The sequence below is a fragment of the Miscanthus floridulus genome, chromosome 11, assembly GCF_019320115.1.
Source record: "Miscanthus floridulus cultivar M001 chromosome 11, ASM1932011v1, whole genome shotgun sequence".
NCBI classification, from domain to species: Eukaryota; Viridiplantae; Streptophyta; class Magnoliopsida; order Poales; family Poaceae; genus Miscanthus; species Miscanthus floridulus.
In genome coordinates, this window is record NC_089590.1 from 8551695 (window position 1) to 8577765 (window position 26071).

Below are 26071 nucleotides of genomic sequence, written 5' to 3' on the forward strand. Positions count from 1 at the left end.
AAACTCCAATGAATATGGTGCACCAATTTGGAATCCAAATTCAAAAAACCAAATTTGAATTCAAATCAAGGAAGTAGAAAAAGGAAAACAGAAAAGAAAAGAAAATAGGAGAAGGCCTCGTAGCCTAGGCCTGCTCGGCTCCTCGGCCCGCCAGCACGCGGCAGCCCAGCAAGCAGCCCCGCCAGTGCGTAGTAGGCCGGCCCAACTCGCGCGTGGCAACCCAGCACGCCAGCGCGCCCTCCGCTCGCCTACTGTCGCTGCCACGCGGGCCCCACACGTCAGCCTTCCCTATTCATCTTCTCCACGCTCGCCGCAACCGCCTCCGACCAAGCTCCGATAGCCTTGGTAGGGGTGGGCCAGGGGGTCACACCTAGGGCATGGCCTTGTCTCCTTGGCGCCGCGCCCACGCAACCACGCATGGCTGTTGGATGAGATACACACGCCTCTGATCCCCCTTAATCTCCAGCCGCCGAACACCGAGCTCCATGGCCGAGCTCGGCTATAAAAGCCCTGGCCCTGGAGCCCTAGCTCATCTCATCGCCCCACCACCACCGTGGTGGCCATCCACTGTGCACCCGAACCAAGAGAGAAGAGGGAGAAGGGGAAGAGGGGGGGGGGGAGAAAAACGCCGAAGCCGCTGCGGGGGAGGAGGTCGTCGGAGCCGAAGACGACGCCATCGTTGTCATCACGGTCGCGGGTCGGCACTACACGGCTTCTGGAGCTACATGGCCACAACTCTTCACTGCACCGCTATCCCCTCTTCCACAACACCCACGGTGAGCCCCCTTTCGGTTTCTCTCTGTCCGCCGCCGCCGAACCTCATCTTGTCGGCAATGGCGCTCCACACCTGGAGCGCGTAGGCTAGGGCCGTCTCCGGCCCTGGGGACACACGCACCCACGCACACGTTTGTGACCACGCCGTGACCACCCCGCTGGAGCCTCGTGGTTCACCTGCGCGCCTCGCCGTCATCACCATGTCGCCGTGGTCACCAGGACGTCCCTACCGGCCACTTGGGAACTGAAGCCTCGCCTTAAGCCCTGGACACTTTCGCCATGCACGCACAGAACCGTAGAAGCCCTTATCTACCCAGCTTAGCCACTAGAGGGCCTACGTGCATGACCTCGCCACCGGCGAGCACTGCCGAGCCACCAGCTGCCATGGCCAACGCCCTGGAAGGCCCCGACCACCACTTAGACCCCAGAATCATGATCGCCGTGGCCTGGGGAAGCTCTTCCCCTCCGTTGGACACCAGCACCGCCATGGAGGCTCGCAGCGAGCTCGCCACCGACAGGAGCACCACCATGGGAGAAACAGGGGAACACCCCCCCTCGCCGGCCACCCGTGAGTGCACCCAGTGCACAAGGACCGCGCCTAAGAGAAGGAGGGTGGACTCGGTCCACCGTAGTCCTGTCTGCGATCCATGGACCAGCGCCTCTTGGTCCACCATGGACCGCAAGCCATAGACCACAGCCCAGTGGTGGCCCACAACTACGACGTGGTAGCACCACAGCTTGCCACGTGTCTGGCCCAACCTGAGCCCACCAGAGCCCGTTTGAGACCCGGCCCATGTTGACCGTTGACCGGTCAACGTTGACCATTGACCTGGCCCCACATGTTAGTGACACGGACACTCTGGACCCACATGTCAGATGCTGACGTCATGCTGACCTCATCATGCCATGTGGACCAGTCACAGCATGACATGTGTCAGCCCAGGATTAATTCAGCCTTTTTCCATTTTCAGAAATGATTTAAACTTCAAAAATTCATAACTAATTCATGTGACCTCAGAAAAATACGAAACCAGGACCAAAATTTGTCTAAAATCAAGCTCTATGCAATGAACCCATGTTTGAGTGCATTTGGCTCTTTTGAATTTTCATTGCTTCTTTGTGCTACTCTATAGACGTCGCTAACACGACTATAACATGATCGTTTGCAGACTCGGAGGAGAACCGGACGAATGAGGATTGTGAGTACCATGAGGAGTATGGAGACAACTACACTGAAGGTGCCACATCCCACCCAATCTCGTAGCACCTATTATGCATGGCTAATATAGAACCGCTATTGCTTCGCTTTATAGTTGTAATCACACTGTGATAGGACTTGCATGGTAGTATGCTTTCTTGATGGCCTTTATCTTGATGCAACCTTACCCCTGCTCACCCTGCTATTAGGCTAGACACATGCTTATTGCTATATATTTCATTACTTATACTTCTACTAAGCTTATACTACATGCGTGGTGGAAACTGGTGTTATCTGGACTATGGGGAGAGTGCTGCGTGTGTGACTTGGGTGTGTGGAGGGTGAGGGTTGTGTCGACCAAGTTGGAGTATACGATGAGCCTGGGGCAAGTCTTGCCATGGGGTGCTACCTAGGCACCCCTAGAATGGGTACCTATGGTGGGTAAATGGTATATGAGGTGGTCCTGGGTGTGAACCTGTGATAGGAGGAGCCCGGGATGGAGGTGCTGTGGTGGCATGGTAAATGGAAACCCTGATGGAGACATTTTGGCTTGGTCACCCCTAAGGACTTACTAGTACTCAGATTCACTGGAAAGCCTTATGTACCACTCGCCCTATATGGTGCGGGACGGCTGGACTACTTGGTAGGATATTGCCACTACTGCTAGGTTGATAGCGGACAGTATAAGGAGGTACGAGGCGTGGAGGATCTCCCCCACACCCTTTCGAGACTTCATGGAGACCTTGTGGACCCGGCTCATGACTCACAGTTTCAGCCACCTAGACTAGACTTGGGGTGTACCAGGGCTGAATGGTAGAGTGGCATTATCCTAGGCTAGCAAGCGGTCGAAATCAGCCTAGTTGACGACGGTCAGTGAGGAAGGCAGATCTTGTGGTTATGTAAAACCTCTACAGAGTGTATGGTTGATCGATTGATACATGTGCCAACTTGTCGGCTATGGACCTTTCCTGGGTTTTGCTTAAACTAGATAGTGAGATGAGTCCTTCTCCTCTTTCCCCTGTGAGAGAGTGTCGGTCGTAGCCAGGGGCTACGGGCCTTGAGACAGTGCCAAGAGGGAGTTGGCCTGTCGACTGAGCGATGGCATGGTTATGGTATGGTGATGGTGTGGTGATGGTGGTATATTGATCCCAGGATCGAAACCTGGCTCTGGAATGGGAATGGGGTGGAATGTGTGTGGGAATGGTGCTAAAACTTGTTTATACTTTTATTCATACCTGATATGCTGAATGCATAGGAAACCCCAGCCTTATAGGTTCCTTTGACTATATCCAACTTGCATCCAATTTCCACAAAGCAATGCTCATAGGGTTGGGTGTGGCTAGTACAAATCGTACTGATAAATTTTGGCACACAGGTTCTGCTGAGGAGTATAGCTCCGAGGAGTTTGACGGATAAGGGGTTCGTGCCTACGCTCGAGTTTGGCGATCTTATCTTCAAGCTATTCTGAATGAATGCTACTTTTGATTCCGCCAATGCGGTGATGCAATAATTTATGTAATTCCGCACTATTTGTACTCTGATATTATCGTTGTATGGATGTGATATTTGACTAGAATTTGGGTAATATGATCTACAATGGTCTTATTACACTTCGACGCTGTGGATTTCCCTTAATGGAAATCGGGGTCGCTTCAGTTGGTATCAGAGCCATACTTGACCATAGGACGAGACCCTTAGAAACGGATGATAGAATAGGACATGGACAACCCTTCTTTTGGTTATATACTGACCCCGCATTTACTTTTATGCAAGGCTTATCTAATATGGACCTGCTAACACCTGATTCCTTAAAATATGTAGATGGCAACGAACGTCGACTGGCCGCCTCTAGGACCACTACCCCTAGACCACGCCAAGCTTACCTTCGACCTATGTGAGCTCGGGGGTTTTGCACAGGCCCTCTACCAAGTTCTTGTCATGTTAGGAGTCCCCGACGAGCTGGTCAAGGTCACCTACATCGGGAAGCCAGCTCAGGAAGGAGGAATTGAAGGACTGATTGTCACCTCAGTCGAGTTCCCAGCTAGCACTACCTTACCTTCTGTACTAGCTTTCACCAAGTTGACTATAGAGGACACAGTTGAGGAGGGACTATGAGCTATCTCACACAAGGCACTTCGTAGAGTGATGAGGGACCACTACGAGCACCTAAAGACGACAGAGTTCCACCTACTTCCCCAGGCCCTCGACCTCAGCCTTACCCCAGTGAGCAGAGTTTTGTAGTAGGCAGAGTTATCCTTGCCAAGGAAGATAGATGCCTTCGTGTCTTAGCTATTCACCTACTGGAGCAGGACAGGTATGTGACCCAGCTAGAGCAGAGGAGACGTTAGGACCAAGCCCTTCAGTGGGAGCACCAGGAGTGAGACTCACAGGGAGCACAGGAGTGGGCTAGTCTACTAGAGATAGTTGCCAAGCTACAGGACGAGCTCAACCGTCGTGAAGAAGCTCATAGAGCCGAGGTCGCTGACTTACAGGACAAAGCAGCCGACCTAGGCAATAGGAACTACTACCTCGATAGCAAGATATTGGAGTTGCAGAGAGAGAGTTGGATGACAAGAAGGCCGAGTTCAATCGTAGAGGAGACAGAGAGAGATCCAAGGGGATTGATATGCTAAAAATCCAATCCCGAAACAAGACCATGACTCAAGAGCTAGAGGAGTTCAAGAAGAAGGCTGTTCACAACCAGGGTCACCTGATTGAGGCACTCAGGGAAACCAAGTACCTATAGGACAAGTGTGAGAGGACATGGTAGGCTTGGTAGAAGTCTGACAGGAAGCGCCTTAGGGAGATGAAGGGTATGTGGGATTAGCTACCCAAGGAGATTCGCAGCAAGATGAAGCCTAGGATAGAGGAGTTTGAGTTAGCCTCGACTCGCCTCAACCTAGATGTCTGCCCTACCCTACCTAGAGCCAAGCCTACTGAGGAGCTCGCTGAGGCCTTGAAGTACATGTCCCGACTTCACAAGTCTAACGAGGAGATCGAGATCGAGAACAGTCGTATCCCAGCTGTGGTGTACGAGTTAGAGTAGAATGACCCTACATGGTCATGAGTCATGTCAGTAGCTTCCATAAGTTGTACCCCATGATGTACCCCTTATGAGATGTATTATGAGACATTATGCGTAGTATGATTCTCACACGTCTTCAAGTATAGCTACTGGAGATGATGCTATGTAATAAAACCCATGTAATGAATGTTTCGGATCTTATTGCATCTTTATAAATCTTATTGCTTCTTTGTAATGAGTGTTGGATAGTATAAATGTTTTTCTTTAAATCATCAAAATCATGTAATCATATTGAATTATAAGAACTTGTGGCACAAGCACTAAATTCTCTATGATCCGTGTTGCAGATGCCGAACCGTTGATCTAATCACCTAATGAACCATGGATGTGCACCCACCCCTGAACCAGCTGAACCAAATGGGGGGCATGGTGGCAAAAACTGTGACCGTGGTCATGGCCGTGGACGTGGAGGGATACCCTTCCACCTGGAGAATACCCTACCGCCTGAGGAGAACATTCCTCCACCACCACCACCAAACCTAGCAGAAGTGATGGCACAACAACCCAGCTTCTTGGAGCTCTTGTTGAAGGAGCAAACCGTCGCTAGGGAGGTCAGCAGAATGACTTCCAAAGGAAGCTGGAAGGATTTCTGAAGCTAAGGCCACCTACCTATGATGGCACCGACCCTGACCCGCTTGTAGCCGATGACTGGCTCAAGGAGATGGAGAAGAAGCTTGACCTCACTACTTTCACCAATGATGAGTGTGTTGGAGTAGCCGCACACCAGCTCACAGGTGCAGCACACGCCTGGTGGGATAGTTTCAGTGATTCCCATGAGGACCCTGCCAACATCTCGTGGAATGAGTTCGTCGAAGCATTCACTGAGTATCACATTCCCAAGGGAGTCATGGAGACCAAAGCTGAGGAGTTCCGCAACATCAAGATGGGAAAAGACAGGGTGACTGAGTACACTACTCATTTCACCAACCTTCTACGCTATGCACCTTCCTATGTTGTGAACTCTAAGAAGGAGAAGCTATACTATTACCGCAAGGGACTTAACCCGCACATCAAGCTAAAGTTTGGTGGTATTGAGAGTAACACGTTGCGTGCTTTGGTGGATCGCTGCATCCAGATTGAGAAAGACTGTGCTGAAGCTAGAGAAGAGTACAGGGAGAGGAAGCATAAGCCTAAGGAGTCCTTCTGAGGACATGATCGCAAGAGGTTCCGTAGAGATGCACCATCTAGGGAACGCTCTTGCCACAATAGGGATGACAACCCTAGATCGAGTAGGGGTAGTGGAGGCTACACCGCCAAATACTCCCACCTTGCTCAGGATCATTACACCTAGGACCGTTATGCTCAGGACCACAACACTCAGGACTGTTTCAACAGTTTCTGCTCTATGAATGAACTCCAAGCACAGAATCGCTCCGCACCAAGCACTGGAAACTAGAAGGCACCCGCACCAACCCCTACAGGCGGTATGCCTTTCACCTGCTTTGCTTGTGGCCAACTAGGTCACAAAGCCGTTGAGTGCCCACATAACTCAGCTGCTCAGAAGTCTCAGTTCAAGGGATCTGCTACCCGTGGATGTCTCAACCATCTGGACACCGAGGAAGCATAGACTGCCCCTGACATTGTGTATGGTATGTTTTTAGTTAATGGCAATACTGCATCAGTCCTATTTGACTCTGGAGCAACTTGTTCTTACATATCATCTAAGTTTGCATGAGAACATGACCTGCCTGTAACCCCACATGAAAAGCCTATCATCACCAGCTCACCTTTAGGAGACCTAAAATGCACCCACATCTACAAGGGAGTGAGTCTTACCATTGAGGGTCTTACCTTTAAAGCCAACCTAACCTTATTACCTTCCACTAACCTAGATTTCATCTTAGGCATGGATAGGTTAACCATTCACCGAGGTATCATATCATGTTCACCTAGATACATCCAAGTGACCCACCCATCAGGCCAAGTCATTAGATGTGAGTCCCAGTCTAGAAAGTCCACCTCTATCTTGTGTGCCCTTAAAGCCAGTTCAGAATCATAGAAAGAGGAGAAGATAGTTCATGATGTGCCTGTGGTCAGAGACTATCCCGATGTATTCCCTGAAGAATTACCGGGTATGCCACCAGACCATGATATAGAGTTCATCATTGATCTTTTGCCGGGAACAGACCCATTACCAAGAGACCCTATCGCATGTCAGTTGATGAACTGGCCGAGCTCAAGAAATAGCTTGATGAGATCATCTCGAAGGGATATATCAGACCCAGTGCTTCACCCTAGGGATCCCCTGTTCTGTTTGGTAAGAAGAAGGATGGCTCGATGAAAATGTGCATTGATTACCGGAACTTGAACGCAGTCACCATCAAGAACAAGTACCCTCTACCGAGAATCGATGATCTACTTGATCAGCTTCGAGGTGCCAAGTATTTCTCCAAGATTGATCTCAGATCCGGCTATCATCAGATGAAGATTCGAGAAAGTGACATCCCGAAGACAGCTTTTGTGACTAGGTATGGTCAGTTTGAGCTCACCATGGTGTCCTTTGGACTCACAAATGCTCCCGCATACTTCATGAACATGATGAATAAGGTTTTCATGGATGAACTGGATAAGTTTGTGGTAGTATTCATTGATGACATCCTTGTTTATTCCTCCATCGCTGAAGAACGCAAACATCATCTGAGAACGGTGCTTGAGAAACTAGCCCAACATCAGCTATACACAAAGTTCAGCAAATGTGAGTTTTGGCTATAGGAAGTTGCCTTCTTAGGCCATGTACTATTAGCCGAAGGTGTCACAGTTGACCCAGCCAAGATTGAAGCCGTGAAAGAGTGGGATCAACCCCGTAATGTGACGGAAATTAGAAGTTTCTTAGGATTGGTCGGATATTATCGCTGATTCATTGAAAACTTCTCCAAGATAGCCCGTCCTATGACCAACCTTCTGAAGAAGATTAAAGAGTTTGAATGGATGCCCGAGTGCGAACAAAGCTTCCAGGAATTGAAACAGAAGCTTACCCACAACACCCGTGTTAGCATTGCCTGATATCAGCAAAGATTTTGTGGTCTATTGTGATGCATCCCGTCAAGGACTTGGTTGTGTATTGATGCAAGATGGAAGAGTGATAGCATATGTGTTTCGATAGTTGAAAGAACACAAGAACTGTTACCCAACCCATGATCTTGAGTTAGCAGCAGTTGTGCATGCCTTAGAGATCTGGAGACACTACTTGATAGGCAACAAGTGTGATATCTACACCGATCACAAGAGCTTGAAGTACTTTTTCACACAGGGAGATCTAAATATGAGGCAACACCGATGGCTTGAGTTGATCAAGGACTATGACCTGGAAATTCACTATCATCTAGGAAAAGCTAATGTAGTCGCAGATGCTCTTAGTCGCAAGAGTTACTGTCACACCTTAATCATTGAATCTGTACCATCTGAGCTCAAGGTAGAGATTGATGATTTCCAACTAGAGATACTACCGCATGGCTTGTTGAATGAGCTCCACATACAGTATGATCTCACAGATTGTATCCGTCAAGCTCAGAAAAGTTGTGAAGAGATCAAATATCTCTATGGTCTGATGAAACTAGGCTACAAGACCAACCACCATGAAGATGAACAAGGAACCATCTAGTTCAAGAATAGAATTTGTGTTCCATCTGACCCAGTACTACGAGAGGAAATTCTGTCAGAAGCTCACGATTCCAAGTACTATATTCACCCTGGAGGTTCAAAAATGTATCAAGACTTGAAGAAACACTTTTGGTGGAAAGGCATGAAGACAGACATTGCAGGACATGTGGCACGTTGTGACACCTATAATAAAGTCAAGGCTGAACATCAAAGGCCTGTAGGTTTGCTAAAGCCTCTTGACATTCCCAAGTGGAAGTGGGAGAGCATATCCATGGATTTCATAGTTGGATTGCCCCGTTCACAGAAAGGCAACGATTCCATCTGGGTGATTGTTGATCATTTGACCAAGATTGCTCACTTTGTACCAGTAAAGACCAAGACCAATGCAGAAAAATTAGCAGATCTATATATTGAGCATATCCTCAGGTTGCATGGAGCTCCCTCTAGTATTGTATCTGATCGTGGTCCTCAGTTTGTGTCCTGATTCTAGGAAGCCCTGCACAAGTCCATTAGAACCAAACTTGATTTTAGTACCGCTTATCACCCACAAACAGATGGACAGACAAAACGAGTAAATCAGATCTTAGAAGACATGCTTCGTGCTAGTGTACTAAATTATGGCTCTGATTGGGAGAAATGCCTACCCTATGCAGAGTTCTCTTAGAACAACAGCTACCAAGCCAGTATCAAGATGTTGCCATTTGAAGCTCTGTATGACAGACCTTGTAAGACACCTTTGATGTGGTCCCAACCGGGTGAAAGATCATTCTTTGATTCTACTAAAATACAAGATGCAGAAGAAGGAGTTGCTCAAGTGAAGGAGAATTTGAGAATTGCACAAAGTTGGTATAAGAGCTATGCTGATAAAAGGAGAAGAGAACTTGAGTTCAATGTGGGAGACTTCATCTATCTCAAGGTATTGCCGCTACATGGGACTGTCAGATTCCATGTGAAAGGGAAGCTTGCCCCTAGATTTGTTGGCCCATACAAGATTTGCAAGAGGATTGGAAAGCTCGCCTACAGACTTGAGCTACCTGAGGAATTGATGGGTGTTCATCCCGTATTTCATGTCTCACAACTATGCAAGTGTTTGGGAGTGCCCGATGAAGTAGTTCCAACAGATACACTTGAGTATAAAGAACATCCTGTCAAATTTTGGGCAGAGATACCAAAGAGACCCGAAGCAAGACTATTCCTATGTGCAAGATCCAATGGAGTAATCACACTAAGAGAGAAGCAACATGGGAGAAAGAGTATGACCTCCGGCTATAGTATCCTTATCTCTTCGAAGAGTATGTTACGCTTTAATCTCGGGGACGAGATTCTGTTAAGGGGGTAGGACTGTAACAACCCAAAAATCCATACACCCAAAAATACCAACTACAAATTTTTTCTCAAAAACTCCCATGTGATGATGAGTGTCATGCATTAGGTCTAACCCCAACCCAAGTCAACACATAAGCATGGCATGTCATTTGTTGATTATGATTATTTAATTTCTAACAAGTAAGTAATGCATACATGGCTAACTCAAATTGTGGTTTGGATTTCCATTTGTTTTATGTTATGATTAAACAACTCTTTTAAAAGAAACACACCATAAAGTAATTACTATTAAAAAACAAGGGATAATTGTGTAAAAAGAGAAAACTAATCCTATTTTTATATATATCAAACTACACCTATGAGTGATAAACAAACTAGCTAAATAAGTTCCTAATATATAAAAATATATAAAAGAATGTGGCGGGCCTCATATCTAAACTCCAATGAATATGGTGCACCAATTTGGAATCCAAATTCAAAAAACCAAATTTGAATTCAAATCAAGGAAGTAGAAAAAGGAAAACAGAAAAGAAAAGAAAAGAGGAGAAGGCCTCGCAGCCCAGGCCTGCTCGGCTCCTCGGCCCGCCAACGCGCGGCAGCCTAGCAAGCAGCCCTGCCAGCGCGTAGTAGGCTGGCCCAACTCACGTGCAATAGCCCAGCATGCTAGCGCGCCCTCCGCTCGCCTACTACCGCTGCCATGCTGGCCCCGCACGTCAGCCTTCGCTATTCATCTTCTCCACGCTCGCTGCAACCGCCTCCGACCAAGCTTCGATAGCCCTGGTAGGGGTGGGCCAGGGGGTCATGCCCGGGACATGGCCTTGTCCCCTTGGCGCCGCGCCCATGCAACCACGCACGGCTGTTGGATGAGATACACACGCCTCTGATCCCCCTCAATCTCTAGCTGTCGAACACCGAGCTCCATGGCCGAGCTTGGCTATAAAAGCCCCGGCCCCAGAGCCCTAGCTCGTCTCATCGCCCCGCCGCCACCGTGGTGGCCATCCACTACGCACCTGAACCAAAGAGAGAAGAGGGAGAAGGGGAAGAAAGGGGGGAGAAAAACACCAAAGCCGATGCGGGGGAGGAGGTCATCGGAGCCAAAGACGACGCTGTCATTGTCGTCATGGTCGTGGGTCGGCACTGCATGGCTTTCGAAGCTACATGGCCACAACTCTTCACTGCACCACTATCCCCTCTTCCACAACACCCACGGTGAGCCCCCTTCTGGTTTCTCTATGCCCGCCACTGCCGAACCTCATCTTGTCGGCCATGGCGCTTCACACCTGGAGCACGTAGGCTAGGGCCATCTCCGACCGCTGGGGACACACGCACCCACGCACACATCCGTGACCATGCCGTGACCACCCCGCTGGAGCCTCGCGGTTCACCCGCACGCCTTGCCATCGTCACCATGTCGCCACGGTCGCCGGGACGTCCCTACCGGCCACCTGGGAACCCGAAGCCTCGCCTTGAGCCCTAGACACTTTTGCCGTGCACCCATGGAACCGCAGAAGCCCTCATCTGCCTAGCTTAGCCACTAGAGGACCTACGTGCGCGACCTCGCCACCGGTGAGCACTGCCAAGCCGCCAGTCGTCGTGGCCAACGCCCTAGAAGGCCCTGGCCACCACTTAGACCCTAGAATCATGATCGTCGTGGCCTAGGGAAGCTCTTCCCCTCCCTAATTGGACACCAGCACCGCCATGGAGGCTTGTAGCGAGCTCGCCACTGGCAGGAGCACCACTGCGGGAGAAACAGGGGAACACCCCCCCTCGCCCACCACCCGCGAGTGCACCCGGTGCACAAGGACCGCGCCTGAGAGAAGGAGGGTGGACTCAGTCCACCGTAGTCCTATCTGTGATCCATGGACCAGTGCCTCTTGGTCCACCATGGACCGCAAGCCATAGACCACCCCAACCCGAGCCCATAAGAGCCCATTTGAGACCCGGCCCATGTTGACCGTTGACTGGTCAACGTTGACCATTAACCTAGCCCCACATGTTAGTGACACGGACACTTTGGACCCACACGTCAGATGCTGACATCATGCTGACCTCGTCATGCCACGTGGACCAGTCACAGCGTGACATGTGTCAGCCCAGGATTAATTCAGCCTTTTTCCATTTTCAGAAATGATTTAAACTTCAAAAATTCATAACTAATTCATGTGACCTCAGAAAAATACGAAACCAGGACCAAAATTTGTCTAAAATCGAGCTCTACGCAATGAACCCATGTTTGAGTGCATTTGGATCTTTTGAATTTTCATTGCTTCTTTGTGCTACTTTATAGACGTCGCTAACACGACTATAACGTGATCGTTTGCAAACTCAGAGGAGAACCGGACGGACGAGGATCATGAGTACCATGAGGAGTATGGAGACGACTACACTAAAGGTGCCACATCCCACCCAATCTCATAGCACCTATTATGCATGGCTAATATAGAACCGCTATTGCTTCGCTTTATAGTTGTAATCACACTGTGATAGGACTTGCATGGTAGTATGCTTTCTTGATGGCCTTTACCTTGATGCAACCTTACCCCTGCTCACCCTGCTATTAGGCTAGACACATGCTTATTGCTATATATTTCATTACTTATACTTCTACTAAGCTTATACTACATGCGTGGTGGAAACTGGTGTTATCTGGACTATGGGGAGAGTGCTGCGTGTGTGACTTGGGTGTGTGGAGGGTGAGGGTTGTGTCGACCAAGTTGGAGTATACGACGAGCCTGGGGCAAGTCTTGCCATGGGGTGCTACCTAGGCACCCCTAGAATGGGTACCTGTGGTGGGTAAATGGTATATGAGGTGGTCCTGGGTGTGAACCTGTGATGGGAGGAGCCCGAGATGGAGGTGTTGTGGTGGCACAGTAAATGGAAACCCTGATGGAGACATTCTGGCTTGGTCACCCCTAAGGACTTAGTAGTACTCAGATTCATCGGGAAGCCTTACGTACCACTCGCCCTATATGGTGCGGGACGGCCATACTACTTGGTAGGATATTGCCACTACTGCTAGGTTGATAGCGGACAGTGTAAGGAGGTATGGGACACGGAGGATCTCCCCCACACCCTTCCGAGACTTCATGGAGACCTTGTGGACCTGGCTCATGACTCATAGTTTCAGCCACCCTAGACTAGACTTGGGGTGTACCAGGGCTGAATGGTAGAGTGGCATTATCCTAGGCTAGCAAGCGGCCGGAATCAGCCCAGTTGACGACGGTCAGTGAGGAAGGTGGATCTTGTGGTTATGTAAAACCTCTGTAGAGTGTATGGTTGATCGATCGATACATGTGCCAACTTGTCGGCTATGGACCTTTCCTGGGTTTCGCTTAAACTAGATAGCACTACTAACTTCTGGCCCTTATACCACGCTTTTTTATCGCAACGGCATGGTTTCGTTGCAACAAGCGTTGTTATCACAACGATTTTCACTTTTGGTTGCGATAGATTGATTTTTTGCCATGAAGATTGTTTTGTGGCCATAAGTGTGGAGATCGTTGCAAAAAGTAAGTGTTATCGCAACAAATTATTGAACGGTTGCAATAAGTGATTAATGTTGCCACGATTTGATTTGCGTTGCGGGCAAGTTTATTTTCGTTGCAATACTAAGGTGATATTGCAACTCTTTATTTTATGGTTGCAATAGCCCATCTATATCGCCACGAATATGTTCCGTTGTATATAATAGTCGCTTGCGTTGCAAAAAATTGGTACATATAGCAACGAAAAAAATAGTTCGTTGCAATCACTAAGGTTGCAACGATTATGGTTTCGTTGTATGTAGCAGTTTCGTTCATTGCAAAAAGGTTATAATATAGCAACGAAAAATTACATTGTTGCAATACCTAAGCCTTTCCACTTTAATGGTTGCATAATTTTTTTTAAAAAAATGACAACAATATGGGTTTCGAACCTGAGACCTCTTGGTCTTGAAAGTAAGCTCCTACCACTTGGCTAGGTCTATGTTTGTGTTAGTAATAGCGAAAGTACCCTATATTAATTAATGTTGACCAGTTATATTGGAAAAAGGATCTAATCTAATTTTACATATCACGTAGAGGTCGTGGCCTGTAGCTCCTGTCGCGGCTCCTTCTCTCCCGCGGCCTCTCTTCTTCCCCCACATGCTGTCTCCTTGCGAAGAACGTGGTGGAGCCCCCCCTGATCCCTATAGCCAGCACCAGCAGCTAGCGTGGTCAAGCCGTCAAGGCCTCCCTGAAGCCTTTGTCGTCGCGGCGCCCCTTCCCTACGGCCATAGTCGTCACGGCCCTTGAATTCCCTGCAACGACTACAGCATATTGGTGCCCTAGTTCCTTCCTGATCATCGACGAGTTAAGGAGAGCGAGCACCGTCTAGTCCTTCCTCGGCGTGCGAGAGGGGACGGAGCGTTGAACCAGTTTCACCTCGCACCCTTCATCATCCACGAGAGAGACGATCAGCAGCTAGTCAGCGATCATCGACGTGAAAAAGAGAATCACGTATGCTTGCATTATTGCTCAGTTTTTTCTCTACATATTACTGTTAAGTTTGGTACTTGACTAGATCAAATTACTCACTGTTGTTGATAATCCAGACAAATTTTTGCAAGATTCTTATTCAGATGCATTGGCTAATCCACACATTTTTTTAATTTGTCTGGTTCAGTGCAAAAACATTCCATTCTTAGCCAATGGTACTCTATTTATGCTGAGGTCTAGCTGTTTCGTTTTTGGCTTGGTCTAGCAGTGTTGATTAGTTATTGTGACTTAATGTGTAATACTCCAATCTGAGTTTTGGTTCATCACATTTATTTTAAGGAGATAATCATTTGTTTCCATTAACTACTGTTCTGACATGGATGGAGAAAACAGCAAAACACGCTGGGTAGCTGTTGTCACAGTGGACAGTGCTAAGCTTCTGAATATTGCTCTAGATATACTAGTATATAAAGTTTGATAAAAATGCCCTTTGGATGCATTAAAGTTTATTAAATTATAGTTAAAGTAAAGGGCCATTTTTTAAGCTTGGCTCAGAAAATTGACATATTTTTAATTTTCTTTATCTCTGATAAATAAAGTTTATAATAATGTCATGATCCCTTCAATTTAACGTGCTACAGGAAGTCATTGTGATATTTCGAAGATATAATTAATGGCACATGATGATGATCGGAGTTGGATGTTGTTGCCTTGGTCATCAGTTGAGTGGCAAGCAGGTCTGGACAAATTTATTGATACTATTTTCGAAGGCACCTATGCATCAGAAACTACACCATGTCCATGTTCAAGGTGTTGTGGAGTCGTGTACAAAAGAAAATCCAAGGTTCAAATGGACTTGCTAACTAAAGGGTTTGATGAGAACTTTGTCAAAGAGAAAGGTAACGCTGGCATATTTTTGAATGATGATAGGGATCTGAATATAGGCCCACCAGATGATGCATCATCCGCCAACAATCTGTTGTCCGCATTAATTTGGGGTGCGACCAGTGGCAATACCAATGAAGAGCCTTGTGAGAGTGCAAAGAAATTCTTTGATTTGTTCAAAGATGCGCAACAAGAGTTGTGGCCAGGCTCACAGCTTACCAAGGTATCATTCTTGGTCAAGCTCTTTCAGCTTAAGTGCATGGGTGGATGGAGTAAGGAGAACGCAGAGCAAACACTTAGCCTATGGAGAGATACACTCCCCCTAGGACATTGTATCCCAGACACTATCAAGAAAGCACAGAAGATTATCCGCGACCTTGGCCTCACATACATTAAGATCGATGCTTGTGTGAATGACTGCGTGTTATTTCGTGGGTCGTTGGCTGATATGGACACGTGTCCAACATGTGGTGAGAGTAGGTAGAAGAAAGACGACACAAATTCTGATGAGATTGGCGAGTCTAGCGAAAGTGGTGGAGCAAAGAAGCGCACTCCTTGCAAAGTTCTAAGGTATTTTCCCCTTACTCCTCGATTGCAAAGATTATATATGTCAAAGGAAACATCATCATTGATGCGGTGGCACAAGGAAGAATTGGTTAGTGATGGGAAAATGCGGCATCCAGCAGACTCATTGGCGTGGAAGCACGTGAATGACAGGTATAAGTGGTTTGATTCTGATCCACGTAATGTTAGACTGGGACTTGCATCTGATGGCTTCAATCCATTTGGGATGTTGAATGTTAATTACACTTGTTGGCCCGTGATACTGATTCCTTATAACCTGCCTCCTTAGCTGTGTTTGAAACAACCTTATTGGATGATGCCGATGTTGATACCTAGGCCTAAATCTCCTGGAGTGAACATTGATGTATATTTGCAACCTCTGATCGATGAGCTACATGATCTATGGGTTAATGGAGTTTTAACATGGGATGAGAAGGAGAAGAAGAATTTTACTCTACATGCAATTCTGCTATGGACAATTAATGATTTCCCCACATATGCGATGTTATCTGGTTGGAGCACAAAAGGTAAGTTTGCTTGTCCTTATTGTCACAAGCATACTGATTACTTGTGGTTAAAACATGGCTCAAAGCATTGCTACTTGGGACATCGCCGATTTCTGCCCATGAACCATAAGTGGCGAAGGAACAAGACGAGCTTCAATAACAAGGCTGAAACTAGGGAAGCTCCAATGCCGCTCAGTGGTGAGCAGGTGCTGCGGGACTATGATTTATGCTTGAGGTTGTAGCGGTGCCATTCGAGTGCTATGTCTTATGTGATATGCTCCTTTCGAGTGCTATGTCTTATGCCATCGAGTGCCTAGCTCATCGTCTCCAACTAGTCACAATTTGTCCCATTTCATTCCATGTCTAACATTGTTGTGGTGTAGTACTCAGTGTGCCATGTCGACTAGATATGTGTTCTGGACCTTTCAAGTTCTATGTCTTATGCCATTGAGTGCCTACCTCATCGTGTCCAACGAGTGCCACATCTTTGACTATGTTAGGTAGATGTGGTGTCATATGTAGCTAGGATGCCACGTCGAACAACAACTTGATATGTAGTCTCATCCTCTCGAGTGCCATGTCATATGCTACCAAGTGCGATGTCGTATGGCACCGAGTGCCTCATCATGATCATAGGGGCACGTCATTGCCTATGTCTCATCCATTGAGTGGCACGTCATTGCCTATGTCTCGGTAGCTAGTACATCCATATCGTGGTTTATACTTGTGACTTGTAATACAACGACGGAGCTGCCATAGGGGCGGGGTGGGGCGGCTGCCCCAGCTACCGGCGGAGTAGCCTCAGCCTCCGATTCGAGTCGCGCCGCAACTCCGCATCGACGTCAAGGCCGCCCGATGCCCGCCGCCGCCTGCCGGCAGCCACTTGTATGACTCATGATCCTAATCAATAATATCTGTTGACCTAATTTGTAGAAATTAATAAATTTTCTATTAACTATGTCCAATTAATACTTATGTTATACATTTTATTCTGATGTTTTAACAGCCATGACTGGTACTGTGATTTGCAGAGAGTATGTATATATAAGCTACATTGCTACCAGTAATAAACTACACGTAAATGAGCAAATTAAAAGGCAATTTTCTGCCCAGTATTCACGCTTTGGAACAATCATACATGCATATCTCCTGGTAAATCCAGGAAGAAAGGTAAAAGGCAATAAACACTAGCTTTTATCGAAGCTCGAATGGAACTGCACTACCCTACCGCCATATAGTACCTATAGAAAGTGTGAGCCCAACAACGGGGTTCATGGAGGTTCAGTAATGCCTCGTGAGACAAACAATGGGGGTTCATGGTGGTTCAGTAATGCACATCTACTAGGCTTAACTAATTAGCTGAGTATGGAAGATAAAGAGGAAGGAAATGGTATGGCAAACATACATATCCATGTCTGTCAATTTGAATACAATTCGCAGGTGTCAACCGTACACAGCACCAGCTACTATATGTGATTCAGCATTGGAGAAATCAGGAGCCCACTCAAACGCGATTGTTGGGGCCGACTGAACCAGAGATCAAAAGTACCCAAATGAATAAAGAAGTACAGGACAATAATCTGGAAATTGTGCAGCACAATAATCTGAAACAGATGTGATAAAATTCAATTGCCAACTCATTGCTTCAATCCAATACCTGTTTTTCTAATATTGAGGTTGAAGAATCTACACAGTAGATTGCAAATATCAGTAGAATTTAGAAAAGAAATGGGATCTGCATAGCAATATATTTCTTTACTTTACCACATTTTTTAAAGGCCAATATGTACCAGCACTATACAATTAAAAACAGCGCACTTTTTTTATATAAGCTAACCCAACTATAAATAACATCACACTTTGTTTGCATGTTAAGCTTGCGATGTGCAATTAGCAGCACTACACATAACATCTTGTTAGTGCCATAAGATTTATCCTTTTCAACCAAAAAACTGATGCATCTAGTTGGCAATTTGCAGAGCGATAACAGCATGGTGGTGGTCAATAATTAAATAAACTTGTGTCTTCGACTCTTCCTATATGGAAGTTCTAATCTTCTAAAGTCATCTCAATTTCTAATCTTGGTTTCACTCACAGGATATAATCAAGGGAGGGCGACATTAGTGATACTGCACCTCCAGAGATAACTAAGAGATCCTGCTGATTAATCTAAACATAAAAATGTCCAATGCAGTATGTAAATTTTTTGTGTTTATCTGTACAGAATAAAAACAAAATTCGTAGCAAAGCAAGTATTACTGCTATTTTTCAGTTCATATGGAGGAACCATGTACCTTGACCTATTTGTTTCGTCACCCGCTCACCAGATAATATATGTTGCATACAAGAACGTTCAAGAACTATAACAAATTAATTGCCTTGCAAGCATCTCCTCAAACAGATGTTGGGCGTCGTCCATGTACACATTGCCAGCAACTACTGGGGTGCTGTCCGGCCGCCATGCCGTGCCCCTCGCCCCAGGATGGCTGGCTTTGGAGTTTGGATGCATCGCGCCTGCCGCCGTGCACCCATGCCGCCGGAGAAGCAGATCAGAGGCGGAACAGGAAGCGCTTTAGAGTCTTGGACGCATCGACTTGGCCTTAGTGTTGCATACTTACGGTACAACCATGAAGATGTGCGCCTGGATGCTGCAAGCACTGCCTGCAAGGATGCTACGGGCTGGACGGCCGGAGGTGCGGCCGAGAGAGGACCTGAGGGGCGACGGTGCCTAGAGTGAGGCTGTGAGGGGCGGTGGGGAATTTGGGAGAGGCCAAACCTACAAAGAGCTGCGCAGGCATGCGGCGGCGGTTTTGTTGTCGCGCGCAAGTTTGCTCTCTGAAAATTTCATCCCGCGCCCAGCGATCCAAGGTGCGAACTCACCACGCCCTTCACTTCACAGCACCCATCCGCTGAGTTTGTAAATTCATTTTCGATGCAAAAACAATGCAAGTAAAAACAATGGAACTTTCAAATAAAATTTTATTTTTAGAAAAGTCATAGGGAAATTTAAATTCTTAGAAAAGGTATTTTGGTGCAAAAAATATAATTAATTATTTCACATTGACAACTTTACTTTTAAAGATTTAAATTTATTTGTGTCTATTTATAAGATCACTTTGTATTTGAATTACATGTACTTTAAAAGTGTAATTAAGTTCTAAAAAAATTCATATATCAATACATTAATTCATTGCAGTACATTCATCCAAATAAATATCTAGACAGTTTGGTTAACCATGTATCTAGACATAATATATCAAATGTTAAAACAAAAATTGTGTCAAAACGTCTCTACTCACTAGCAAGTTTTCGAGTGACTAGTAGTTAACTTTATATTTTTTGAATGAAACTTCAATGTAGCCTCGATTCTATATTTTTGTCTATGTTACTGATTTAATTGTAACTTTTTGTAACAATTTGCATTCTTTAGAATTTAATTGAACTTTCTATATCACTGCCATTGGAAGCTACACCCTAGCATGCTCATCTCATCGTCACTCATGTTTAATCATTTACTATATTGTTATACCATTTCTGAATTTGGCCAATAAGAGCTTCCACTGATTTCATAAATATGGAAAATACCAAACCAACCAATTTTCTTTCTATACTATAATACTGTTTTCACCCCTAAAAACAAAAGCTGATACACGGGTTGTCCATTGCATGGAGGAAGAGCTGCAACTCTGTTTAGGGGTTTTTCCTATACTCAAATTCAAAATAGAAGTTTAAGGTAAGCCTTCGATGGTCAATACGCCACAACGATTTTCAATTGGGTGGTCTCCTTGTGTTGTCATGCACCCACGTACACTTGTAATATGTCTACATCTCACAAAAATAATTAGACCCTTAATTGTACTAACATCAATATGCAAAAACCCACTAGGCAACCGTGCGCTTTCCAAAAACTTGATCGCCTGACACAGTGAGCAGAGATGTCATGGCATGGCCCCGCTTGTGCACACTCACATCTTAGTTGGGTGGCGTCAAGGATGTGCGTGTGGCACATCCTTTAACTTTTCAATAGGACCACACATATTTCACCTATTTAAGTTGAGTTAATGTCTAGGCAAAATCTATATTAAACTAAACTATATTGGACTATAACATTTAACATGGGCTAAGATTTATTTGATTTTATTGAATTAAAAATAGATCAAGCCTAAATTAAATGCAACAAGTAAGAAGGTTGCCTGCAAATGAGTCATTATGTCGGCGATTCGAGCTAAACGTTCCATGAGCTAAGCACGCTATGATGTAGCTCCCAATGGCATCGAACACATGCGCTTGGACCGTATATACATCAGCGAGCCAAGTTCTCGCATCAAATTAATCAGACTACAAGATGTTAGACCAATATGCACCCACCTAGATAGTTACCGCATTAAATTGGACAAATTATAAGATGTTGGACTAATATGCACCTACTTGGATAGTTGTTGTATGGTGAGTGCAATTTACTCTGAAGAATAAGCGACTAATCATAAGTTGATATGGCATATTATGCAAGTGCCCATTGCCCTGTGCAAATATGTATTGCTTAATGTGAAAAAATCTTACGTACTAAGAGGATAAATAAAGTATACAAACGTCTGGTTTTTTCTTACCAAATTTGAAAGTGATCTTAAAATGTATCTATGTTTTCATATATAAGTTCTATTGTGAAATAAAGATCTTGTTTACCACACACGTTGGGTCTGAAATAATTTTGTGTACGAGAACAACAAAAATGAGAAATAAAAATGCCCCCAACAGTTTAGTTTCAAAGACCAGGTTTCAGAACTATTTAAAATTCAAATAAATTTAAAATTAAGCATAAAGCTTCACAACACCAAATAATTTCAAAATTAGATAGATTAAAAAAATCCCGCGTTCCTTCCCTCAGCGCCAATAAAAAATCTTAGCGCACGCTCTCTCTCTCTCTGATCTCCACCCTCCTACATCGCCGCCCCACCTCCCCACTTTCCCAGATCCGCCGCCCCAAACTTTCTCCTCAACTCCCGAACTCCCGATTCGCCGCCTCCCCTGGTTCCCCTCTCCTCGACGTTCTCTCCTTGAGCGACTACAATAGCGGTCCACCTCCTCTGACCTCGAATGGCGTGGGTGTGGCCAGGATCCACGGTCGCACGGGCAGCCGGTATCCACGGGCGTGCGGGCGGCCGGGTGGGATCCATGCACGCAGGCGGGTGGCTGGGATCCATGGAAAGAGCTTGGATTTGGCGGGTAGGGTCCTTGATCCGGTGTGATGCTCCTCCTTCTGTTTCACGATGAAGCACTTCCCTCGTATGGCTCTTCATTTACATTATCTTCGTGGGGTTCGTGAGCGAATCCAGCCGTGACGGAGGCAGGCGCGGAGGTGGTGGCACGGCGGATTCGCGTGCTGGAGGTCAGGGGATCGATGTTGCCCGAAGGCACATCCATGGCTACTCGCTGTCCATCTCAGGTGAAGTGAGTTCCCTTCCTTTCTCCATTGTTCTCCCATATGAATGCTCTCAAATTCTCCATGTTTTTTCCCCTCTTGCAGTCTTGGTTTGTCTCAGCCGTGATTAGATGTAGCATCGAGCAGTGCTAGTGCTAGCGAGTACTAGTTTCCAGCAACGACGGCGGACGAGGCAGATGCACATGAAGAAGCTTGTGCTGATGGGATGGTTGACTGAATATTCTGAACTTGTGAGATTAGTGTTGTCTATATTTTGCTCTGTCCGTCGGTTTATATATATGCTACTAGTTTCAGATTCATATTTAACCAAGCTAGAAGTATATTTTGCTCTGTCCGTCTATTTATATGCTACTAGTTTCATATTTATACATAACCAAGCTAGAAGTATATAAGTATATAGTTTAGGAGTACAATGAGTGGTCGAATAGACCACATTTTTCAGCAATCATACTTGTTGGCAAAAGATGGTTGTTCCACTTATGTGAGCAGAAAAGATATGATTGTTACTCGGTTCTGTGATGCATCTACATACAAAGGTTCCTCTGTCTTAGTCTTAGTACTTGCAGTGACGAAGCCAGGAAAAAATTTAGGGGGGGCTGAACAAAAGAATAGAGGTTTTTTTTATCTTCTCTTAACCTTAGCCCCTCCTACCTAATACATGTATGCATAAAATTTTAAGAGATGGCTTAGAGAAACTCCACGTGCTCAGGATGAGTAGGGGGGGCTGAAGCCCCCCTAGCCCCATCGCTGGATCCGTCCATGAGTACTTGTAATACTATAGATTCTTTTTTTTTTCTGAAAGGTAGCTAATTATTTCACTTCTTTTCCTATGTTCAGTGCCTCCAGTAGCCAAGTAGGCGTGAGGACACAGTGTGTATGAACTTCTTTTCCTATGTTCAGTGCCTTTAGTAGTGAAGCAGCAGAGTGCATATCTTATGTGTGTGTCTAGCTGTCTCATGCAAACCTGTTAATAGTTATGGTGAGAGGATACGAAATAAACTCGAAGAAATACACCTTTTTGAGTGGCACTACTTGCAGTTGTATTTTGGATCTGATAAATTCAAGGTCAGTGCTAGTAAAATCTACTTTGTCAAACAAAATTGATGGACCAAAGTTGCATTGTTACATACCACTTGTTCTCATTCTGCAGAAACTTAGCAGCCAGAACTCCTCCAACCGTCAGCAGCAAAGAACCAAGCATGTGATGGGTTCAAAGAACTTCTCACAATGTAGCTTTGAGCTGGTAATCATTAGATACACTAATCTAGTCCTTCCCTTGTATGATACAATACTTGTGTGCTGAATTTTTTGGCATCCTAGAGAGACCAAGAAACTGGTGAAGAGCCAAGTGATCTTCTTCTTTGGAGGACCACTCACACAAAACATGGCGCATGGTCAAATCCTGTATCAGCTTCAGTATATGTAAGTAAATGTTTCGTCAACCTTTTTTATAGCTGCTAGTAGTGTCAAGCAACTCTTTACAGGTTCTGTTATTTAATTTAGGAAAATGCAACCATGAAAATTGGTGAGATTGGATTAGAATCTGATAGACCAGCACTTACAACTGTTGAGGAGAACATGATTTTCTAGTCATGCTACAAAGAAACAACGCAAATCAAATCATCCAAATTACATGGGCATGGATATTTGGCTACATATCGAACTTGCAGAGAACTTATGAAAGAGAACCTTGAAGTACATGCACGTGCTCAAGCTGTAGCTAGGGAGAAGAGCATTGCTTTAGAAGCGAAGGTTGACAAGCTCAAAGAACAGATTGCGCAAGAAGCTGCAGAAAGGGAAAGGGAGAAAGAAGAAAATAGGAGGATGCAAGAGGAGCTGGAAAATGCTAAGATAAACTTAAGAGAAGAAATGAAGCAAGAATTTCTTAATATGCTAGCGCAGCACAAAGGAGCTATGATTATGGTATTAGAATAATTTTTTATCCTTTGTACTCTTGATAATCTTATGATTTTGATGCCTAATCTTTCACCCCCAATATTTGTATGTATAGAGTACCCTGCAAAACAATGCCAGTACACAAGTTGCACCAATCATAGAAGAGGAAGATGAGACCGGTGGACATTAAAATGAAAATGAAGATGGGTTACAGGAGGTAATGACATTATTTCACTATGTTCCATGTACCTTGAACTGTAGCTAAAATAGATCAAACAACTTGATGTTTGTAGACTCAGCCTGGAAGCGTTGTCACCGTATTGTAGACTCAGCCTGGAAGCGTTGTCACTGTACAAAAAGGTGTACCAGCACCTACTCGCTCCACTAGAAGTACTGCACCTCCCAACAGAGCTCTTTTCAATGAAAACACTGCAAATGTGACTGCATTGAAGACGTATATCACTTCACAACAGCTGATGAATAGGATAAGAAATAATCCCAAAAGGAGGAAGGTAATAACCAGCTAATTGGAATCTCAATTCTTGCATGATTTAATGAAATTTTATCAAATGTGACCTTCCTTGTTGAACTAGGATATGTAGAAAATACATTGAACATTCGTGCTGAAAACTACAGCTTGTGCAGGTTTGATTGGGTGAGTTGTTCTGAGTAGTAATCTATCTTTTATGTGATACTTGATAATACAAAAGTTGTAGAGGGTTTAGAGATGTTTGTCGTCGTGAAAGGTCATGATTTTAGACTTCGAGAATTAGAGTTATGAATTTTAAAAGTAGCCGGTCAGGTTTTGACCTTGGTCTGGATAGCAGTAGGTGTTTGTGTTTTTTGACCATGATAACTACAGAATCTTATTTAACAAATAACTAGAAAGATGTAGAGAATTTCATGGGCTTTTCGTATTGTTAAAGAATATAATTTTTCGTTGTCTACAATTCAAGTTATGATTTTTCTAATCAACTAAACTGCTACTGTAACATATGCAGTAGCTGCATCTGATCCGTTGAAAAGGCCACGATGGATAGGATCAAAGCCGTATTTTCTTCTCCATCCCTCCCCAAGGCTTGCTGATAGACTCTGCTTCTTTTAGCAGAATTTATAAAGAGCAAAAGAGAATGCATACATCTTATAATGCAATCAAATGGAACACAGCTGCATGTGTCTGCTAGACTTTTACAAAAACTTGTATTACCCAATAGAACCATGCCTTCAGTATGTAGCCTACAAAAAAAATATAGATTATCATTTGTAAAGTCAATTGAACTTATATAATCAACCTATACTTACAATGAAATTTTGCTAAAATTTCCAGCCATCTACGCTTCCAAGGAGTAAGGATTGTTGACATCTTGAACAACATTTAAACTCTGAAAAGAGAGGGATATACAGAGACCAAAATAAAGATTGAGAAAGTAGAGAACAAAATATCAAATTGTTGTGAAAACACAGAATGCTATTTTCATGGAAAAACATAATTGTAATAAGCATACACTAAGAATTTGAGTAAAACTAGAAATTGATTCATACGTTTGTGGTTCTGGAACAATGGAACATGACTTCCATCTTTTTCATGGAAAAAGGAATTGCAGCAACTAGACCGACAACATTTGCTCATTTGTAGAATTGCAGTAGAACTTCAACTATGCAAAAGCTTGGTTGATGGCTTTTGTATATGAAATTAGAAATTAGAACCATTTTATATCTTCATGTCTTTACATTTGTGCAAAAATTAGTAAACTTAATATTGTTCTAATATCCCAATCATATTCTTTTGGCAGTAGGTGGACAAGGTTTCAGTGGGAGGCTCATAATCAAGCGAGGACATAGTCGAGGAGATGACATGTTGGGCTGCTAGGAATTTCTCAAGTGCTGCATAGATGTTAGGAAGTTTGTAAAAAGTTGTCAAATAATGAGTTAATTGTACACTCGTTTATGATTTTAGCTACTATTTCATGGGTTTGGCAACATATTGAATGATTAATTATAATTAATATATGTGGGTGCAATTGCTTTTGATATGGTTTATTGATTTGCAATGATGATTTATTAAACCAAAATTAAATGTTACTAGCGTTGCAATAAAAGCTATACCTACGAGCCGTGATGCGTGGCAATATGCTGTATGGTAACAGACTTATTTATGTTGCAAATAATACTATTGCCACGACATGACTATTGTTGCAATAACAATTAATCTTCCGCAACGAATAAAATTGTGTGGCAAATTCTACTGTTGCAACGGCACCGAGGTCATGGCAATAATGAACGGTATATCGCAACGAATAAAATTGCGTGGCAAATGATATTGTTGCAACGGCAACGCGG

At 44.8% G+C, this 26071-nt stretch overlaps 1 long non-coding RNA gene across 7 annotated transcripts; it reads left to right on the forward strand.

Moving 5' to 3' along the window:
* The first annotated feature begins 21294 nt into the window (after window positions 1-21294).
* LOC136492965 (uncharacterized) lies at window positions 21295-25764 on the forward strand. 7 transcript variants are annotated; one of them, XR_010768271.1, is made up of 10 exons: window positions 21295-21618; window positions 21729-21838; window positions 21920-22900; window positions 22986-23078; window positions 23156-23257; window positions 23339-23758; window positions 23847-23948; window positions 24025-24243; window positions 24325-24386; window positions 25525-25764. It is a non-coding gene; the product is annotated as an uncharacterized lncRNA (long non-coding RNA). The 7 variants fall into 7 exon arrangements; XR_010768270.1 differs by lacking the exon at window positions 24325-24386 and having other exon boundaries at window positions 21920-22065; window positions 22673-22900; XR_010768272.1 differs by lacking the exon at window positions 24325-24386 and having other exon boundaries at window positions 21920-22065; window positions 22810-22900.
* The last annotated feature ends 307 nt before the right edge of the window (window positions 25765-26071 follow it).